At 29.8% G+C, this 8,346-nt stretch overlaps 1 pseudogene; it reads left to right on the forward strand.

The window, feature by feature from the left end:
* The first annotated feature begins 783 nt into the window (after positions 1 to 783).
* On the forward strand, positions 784 to 5,805 carry LOC130976704 (protein SULFUR DEFICIENCY-INDUCED 1-like; annotated as a pseudogene).
* Positions 5,806 to 8,346: the final 2,541 nt, after the last annotated feature.

Genomic DNA, 8,346 nt, shown 5'->3' on the forward strand with positions numbered 1-8,346 from the left:
GTTAAGATTATTATTAGTACAAATTTTTTATTTTTCATTTAAATAAACAGATAATAATAAATATATTAAAATTTTAACTTTTATATTCTTTATAAAAAGTTTAAATAATATTAATATGTTCACTTAAATAAAAACACATTAGCAAAACCCTTCTTTTAGTTGTATAATAATTTAAGAGAAGACAACTATTCTTTAAAGGATTTAGCATATGGTAAGATTATATATTATCTGACACAAAATTTTAATTTTTTGCTTAAATAAAGACATAATAAGTACATTAAACTTATAAATTACTATAAAAATAGTTTAAAATTGAAAATTTAGCATCAAATTATATCCAACGAAAAATATCAACAGAAAACATTTTTGTAATAAATTATATATTTTTATAAAAAAATTTAAATAATAATATATATTAATATATATACTTAAAATACATATTAACTAAATCCATATTTTAGGTGTATAATAGTTTAAGAGAAGACAAATAATTGATATTGAAAGCATATATGACGTATAAGGCATTACAAGTTATAGATATCTCTTTGTCTAAAATCAAAGACTAATGAATCATATCATGTTTAATCAAATGGCGACAAGTGTTGCTTCCCAATTTGAGGAGATAGCTTTGATTAGCTGTTATTTCCAAAACCCACACCAAAATGGAACATAGACGCACTCCCATCCAGATTCATCCATGTTACATATCTTTGATCATAGATAGATTCATTGTCCATAATTTATATATAAATATGCTTTCCTCTCTCCTTAGTCTCCCTCTTTCCTGAGAGTAGACCCCTCTTGCAATGAATCTTTTCTTATCCTAAATTCATAATTCGTAAGTCATAAGGTGTGCATGTCTGAAATTACGAGAAAAAAGAAAAGAGTGTGATTTGTGTGTGAGAGAGAAATGGAAGGGAGTGGTTGCAAGAAAAGCTCAAAGGGAAAAAAAGATGACCTTTATCATGTTATTCATAAGGTACCTTATGGAGATACTCTCTATGTTAAAGCCAAGCATGCCCAGGTAATTTTTTTTTTTGGGATCAATTTGAATTTTGATTAGTCACTTGAATAAATTATGTATAATTTTATGGAACAAATGAAATTACTATTGTTTGCAGAAGTATTTCGAGTTTCATATTATAAAACCCTTTTTCAGTGATAACTATGCACTGCTCTTATAATTTTTTAAAAGATTTTGTTAAATGGTGCCCTAAGTATATAGGTTAACTATACCATAAAAAATTTTATAAAAATTAATTTTTTTTATTTTTAATGTATTAAATATATCAAAAATATTAAAAAAATTATTATTTTATTTTTAAAATGTGACACAAGTTAATTAAATTCTCTTTTAAATTTATTTTACATTTTGAATTTCAATTCGATTGATAAATTGGATTATTAAAATAAAAAAAAATGATTTTATGATATGATATCTCAAATCATTAAAATGTGTGCCACCTCTTATTGCTATGGTTGTGAGGCCGACAAATCAAGTGACCAATGTCTATGATGATAATATCACCTTATTGCTAAAGCAAGCAAGTAATGCTATGTAAATTTTTTTTTCCTTTTAACAAGAACCTTATTTGGATATAACTTTTGTGTTCATCTCCGTCTCTTATATATTGGTTTTGTTAAAAACAAAACGCTATTCCATTTCTTCGAAAATAACTATGATTCTTTTCTGTATCTAAATTTAATTTGTGTCTAAATGCTTATATATCTCAAGTAGTATATAACGAACATAATTAAACACATGATTTAAGAAACGAATAATATAACTAACAGTTCTTGCATTCCATTTGCTGAAAAGTCTCCACTAACTAGGTTGCGAATAAGATCCACAATAATATCGTTCATATTAAACCATTCCTTTACCTTCCAATTTGCAAATTAAACTTGAAATAATTGGTACACAGCTTAGAGATTTAATAATCTTCTGCTTTTCGTCATTTAAATTTAAAGTCATATATGTTTGTTTGTTTGACTCTCATGAATTAAGAAACATTTCAAAGTACCAGTACACCAGTTATTTTAACCGTTGATCTCAATTATAAAAAATATATATAATATATATTAATTGAAATCAACCATTAAAATAACTGGTGCACCGGTATTCTCCAATGCACTTGAAATGTTTCCTATAATATAATGCCTTAGGTAAAAAGATATGCAGTAATTTCCTTTTTAACCCTTATCTTTTTCTTTCTTCCCTTAAATTAAACAACCTGCACCCGATTCAATTTCATTATACGTCGCCAAACTTTACAGTCAAATGAGGATCACCGACACTGCCAAAAACGCATAACAGTGACACTGCCCGGAAAAAATAGAAAGGAAGATATCTATGCAACTCTAACATGTTATGATAATCCTTTCCTAAGTATATATCATCCACAGATTAATATTTAGTTATGCGATAATCACTCTATAATGATAATCATATGCAATAATATCTCGATTAATTTCGCAAATAATAACACATTATTACATTATTATAGCATATATTGTGTACACATTTTTCAGATATATATATATATATATTAAATGTCTTTTCGATTCTTAATTATTTATTCGAAAGACAAAATATTTTTTTATAATTAAAAAATTCCTAATTAAACTTGGATGATTGAGACCTTTTAAAAATTTTAAATTGCGGAAAAGGCTTTGCCCTTAAAATTAAATAAATTGTGAGCAACTTGAGAAGGCATTTACTCGCACGTGTGTGTATAGTGTATATAGAGATATAAGTGAATGAATGAAGTAATTAATGGTTATTATTGTACATTGATCAGTTGGTAGATAAGGACCCAGAAGCAGCCATAGTGTTATTTTGGAAGGCGATAAATGCTGGAGATAAAGTGGATAGTGCCTTAAAGGACATGGCTGTTGTGATGAAGCAATTAGACAGATCCGAAGAAGCAATTGAAGCCATCAAATCTTTCAGAAGCCTTTGTTCCAAACATTCTCAAGAGTCACTTGATAATGTACTTCTTGACCTCTACAAGGTATATACATACATAGACTTGCTTTCAAAAGTGTATGTTAGTTCCACTTCATATAAAGTTTGACAGAATTATTATCCTCAATTGAGCTACCTAGCTTTTCTTTTCTTAGTTTTAACATAAAAATTAAATAAATTATTAGTTCTAATGATAAAAGGTTTATATCTTTACAATTTTAAATATAAAAAATATAAACTAATTCGATATTATTCCATTAACAACTGTGTTAATTCCACAAAACTATAAAAAAAAAAATATTTGACAAGTTTTACTATGCAATGAAATATTCATTTCGGATAATTTTGTTGAATTAATGTAAGTTTGATGGGTATCAAATTAACTTACCTTTTTTAAGATTAAAATTATTAATAATCAAATTTTTATTGTTAACAGTGATAGTTTATTTAGTAACAAAGGAATGGAGGTCAGTAGTTTTTTGTTATAGCAATAAAGACCAATACTAGTAAATTATATCATTCAAGAAGTCTAAGGATTAAAATATATGTATGTTAAAATAGCTAGAGAAATGTAGATTTTCTTTATATTATTGTAGGTTATTGAATGAAAAATAATTAAATAATTAGAATATAAAATTAATAGAGTAATATTAGTAGTATAGAATTTTGAATTTCTTATTTTCTAAATTGAAACTTTCAAGTATAATGAACCACAAAAATTATTCTCATAAAAACATATTAGGTTATTTGAATATCTGAGGGGCCAAGGCTCCTGTTAAATTCATCACTGTATGAAATTCACTAATTTTTATGTGTATGTCCAATGGCTTAAGAACAATATATGTATTATTTAAAGTGACATCTTAATAGATTTCATAATTAATTAATAAATTTAATTCGTAATATATTCAATATTATGATTTGTTTATCATTCTGAAGAGTAAAAGGGATAATCATATATGTCATTTCATATTGTTACAAAGTAACATCTTAATAGAGATTTAGTTAATTAATAAACAAATCATGAATAATCTAATTGAGTGTTCGTGAAAGACAGAAATGTGGAAGAATTGACGAGCAAATTGAGTTGCTGAAGAGAAAGCTAAGACTAATCTACCAAGGTGAAGCCTTCAATGGAAGGACCACAAGGACTGCTCGCTCTCATGGCAAAAGTTCCAAGTTTCTATCAAGCAAGAAACTGCAAGATTATTGGTATTTTTCATATTACATCATACATATTAACTCTTTTTATTTATCCTTTATCGCACTTTTTCATCATTACTATCTTTAATTTACTTTAGCTTATTTTTATTTTCGAAAAAATATATTTTTGGGCCTAACGATTTTTTTTTAAAAATATGTTTAATGTTTAATTCAATTTAATTTTGTTCATAACGTTTTTAATTTATAGATCAATTTTTTTTAATATTTTCGATTTGTGTTAAAATTACACGTAGATATTTTTAATTTTCTCATTAATATTTTAAATGGAGATAACATCTAATATTAATTTTGACATAAATTAAAAATATTAGGAATAAAATTAAATTAAATTAAACGTTAAATATATTAAAAAATTAACAAATATTAAAAATAAAAAACATATTTTACCTTTTTTCTTTTACAATTTTTTGTTTTTATTTTGATTTGATTGGAAATTTGAAATTAATAATATAAAAATTGGCATCATAATAATGAAAATTAAAAACAGAAAGGCAAAATATGCATTAAATTGGTGATGCGTGCATTGTGGGAAATAATTTTGCATTTTATTTATTTTTGAGTGAGTGGGCAGAAAAATCTACCTTACAATAATGATAGGATAGAAAATTAATGTTGAAGGTATGATTGGATTTGTGCATTATTCATCCTTCACGTCCGACTATTCTCTTGCTGGACAGGTATGAATTGAATTATTAAGGTATCTTAATTTAATAATTTTAATTTTTGAAGAAAATAATATTATGATATAATTTCAAAATTTCTGATGATAAAAGAGTATAAAGCTTAATCTTGTGGCCCCATATTTTTAAATAAAAAAGTAAATTAAATTTCAATATAAGGTATGGATGGACAGAACCTCATGGTTTGGATTGAAAAGAACCTCATGCATGAGTGGTGTTATAGAAGAAAACATACAATATAAATAATAGCTATCCATGAACAAGTTTTATTTATCTGAATATAAAAATGTTTTTATTTATGTTTTAACTAAAATAGTAAAGGGAAATTCTAATTTCTAACTGTGTTTTATTCTATATATTTTTAGGGAAATTTGGGGTGGGCCTACATGCAAAAGGAGAACTACATGATGGCGGAGGTTGTATTCAAGAAAGCCCAAATGATAGATGCTGACGCCAACAAGGCTTGCAACTTGGTGGTGTGCCTCATGAGACAATCCCGTTATGAAGAAGCCTATTACATTCTTGAACATGTCTTGCATGAAAAGCTTCCTGGCTCCGATGAAACTAAGTCCAAGAAAAGAGCAGAGGAGTTGCTTTTGGAATTGAATTCAAATATCCCTCAATCACAATATCTGGATAATTTGGGCCTTGATGATGACTTTGTCAAAGGGATAGATGAATTGCTCACTGCATGGGGATCAAATAACAGATCCAGGAGGCTTCCTATATTTGAGGAAATCTCTTCGTTTAGAGATCAATTGGCATGTTAGTTAATTCTCAATCTTAGGTTATATGTTTCTTTTATTATTGTTTGTGTCATGTTTGTATATATTACTATATTAGTGTCATAGGTTGTTATTATTCTTAGTTTAGGTTTGCTGCAAAGAGGGGCTTTAATTTGTCTTTTCTGATCTAGTACGTAGTTTGTGCTTCCTCTACCCTTTTTTGTCTTCTTAAAATGGTGAGGGAAGCAATGAAACCAATAAGGTTTGCTTGTATCTTGTTAGATGAATAATAGATATGAAGCGTTCCAATAATAAGCACCATCTTTGTGGATAAAAGATTGATGGTATGATATGAAATTCATTTTATTACATAGTTTCAGGTGCAAAAACAATCATCTATGATAATACTCTTTTACTTTTTTATTTTTATTTTTTTTATGCTTATTAAGAGTGATCATGATTCATGAATATCGATTTTGAGAATAAAAAAGCAGCTTGGTCAAATGTCATGAAACACAAAACAGCAATATTGGAACATTTGGAGCACTTATGAAACTCAAAAAAAAAAAAAAAAAAAAAAGATTCTGGGCTAACTAGTTATTGCTTCTGGTTAGACCAAGCCACAATATTGGATCCTAAGAAAACCAAAAAACTAGTAGTTGCGCAAACATCATCTAAATCAGATTCCCAATGAGAATCAACAAATGCAAGGATTTTGAAGTCAAAGTAGGTGTTTCGAGAGTTACCTGAAACGGTGATTTGGGACTGAACGTGAGATTCAGATCACTTTGTATGGCAGCGTTCGACTTGTTGATTCCGAGGTGTCGCCTGTCCGAGTTCCTCGTGAGGAGGTGGGGATGGTACCTGCAAGAGACTCCAATACTTAAGTTAGCAAGGGTTTTTAGGCAAATTTTTAGTAGATTAAAACGTGAATTATAATTGAGGGGTGTCAGTGTATTTATAGTAGAGTCATTGACCACTTTTGTTGGAGTTGTTCCATCTTTATTGATATATAACCATTCCCTTTATCTTGGGTGTTTTATTGAGTTCACCCTTCTAGATGAAGTGGCGAGATTCCTGGAGGCAGTTACTTGCTTTGGGAAAGTAGAGCTAGGCTTGCTTGATGGTGTCCAATGATGAGGGAAAAACGTTTCCACACAAACTCGCCGGCAAGTGTACCGGTTCGCATCAAGTAGTAATAATTCACAAGAGTGAGCTCGATCCCACAGGGATTGATGGATTGAGCAACTTTAGTTAGGTGATGAATTTAGTTAAGCGAATATTTGATGATTTGAGTGAAACTTGATTAACAGAAGTAAAATTGCAAGAAAATAAAAGGGAGAATGAAAATGGGATGAATCTTAAAGTGCAGAAGAAGTAAATTGCAGAAACTTAAAGTGCAAGAAAGTAAACAAGTTGAAACTTAAACTGCAAGAAAGGTAAATGACTAAAACTTAAAGTGCAAGAAATGTAACTTGCTGAATCTAAATTGCTAGGAAACTTAAATTGCATGAAGAATAGAGGGATTTTGGGTACTGGGATTCAAAACAAAGCTGGAATTGTAAATTGAAGTAAATCAGAAAACTATGAGATGAAGAGAAATTGCAGAAGAACCAAAATAGAATTGAAAAATTGTAGAAGAATCAAAACAGCAAGAGAGCTTAACTCAATTATGAAATCCTAAAAAGAAATTGACAAGTGCAGAAGAGTAACAAGAACAGAAAGCAAATCTAGATCTCAATTACTCTCTTGACCAAACAGAAGATTCCGATCCAATTTCCGATTCTTAGAACTATAAAAAGGAAAAGTATAAGATGATTCTCAGATGAAGAATTTTAGTGGAGTTCTTCAATCTGAGTTCAAAAACAAAAATTAGAAAATAGAAGTTGCAGAAGAAAGAAAATGAACAAAGAAAACATAGATCTGATCCCAATTCCCCCAATTCTAAAATTCTAAAAGGAAAATTAAAAGAGAGCTAAAAAAAAGGTCCTTCTCAAATCAAACTTGCTCTTATTTATACACTTTCTATTTCCATCATTTAACACTTGAAGTGGGCTTTTTGGTTTGGCCTTGAATGAGAGTGGGTCAGGGGTGTTTGGTGAAGCTCCCAGTGGAACGCTGGTGCACGAAATTGCAATCACACTTTTGCAATCCCGCACAACTAACCAGCAAGTGCACTGGGTCGTCCAAGTAATACCTTGCGTGAGCAAGGGTCGATCCCACGGAGATTGTCGGCTTGAATCAAGCTATGGTTATCTTGTAAATCCTAGTCAGGATATCAGAAATTATCAGGATTGATTGTGAAAAGCAAAAGAACATGAAATGGTTACTTGTTTTGCAGTAATGGAGAATAGGTTGAGGTTTGGAGATGCTCCATCTTCTGAGTCTCTGCTTTCCTACTGTCTTCTTCATCAAACACGCAAGTCTCCTTCCATGGCAAGCTGTGTGTAGGGTTTCACCGTTGTCAGTGGCTACCTCCCATCCTCTCATTGGAACGATTCCTAATGCCCTGTCACGGCACGACATTCCATATGTCGGTTCTCAATCAGACCGGAGTAGAATCCAGTGATTCTTTTGGCGTCTGTCACTAACGCCCCGCCTTCAGGAGATTGAAGCACGTCACAGTCATTCAGTCATTGAATCCTACTCAGAATACCACAGACAAGGTTTAGACCTTCCGGATTCTCTTGAATGCCGCCATCAGTCTAGCTTATACCACGAAGATTCCGATAAAAGAATCCAAGAGATA

This window comes from Arachis stenosperma, chromosome 4 (assembly GCF_014773155.1).
Source record: "Arachis stenosperma cultivar V10309 chromosome 4, arast.V10309.gnm1.PFL2, whole genome shotgun sequence".
NCBI lineage: Eukaryota > Viridiplantae > Streptophyta > Magnoliopsida > Fabales > Fabaceae > Arachis > Arachis stenosperma.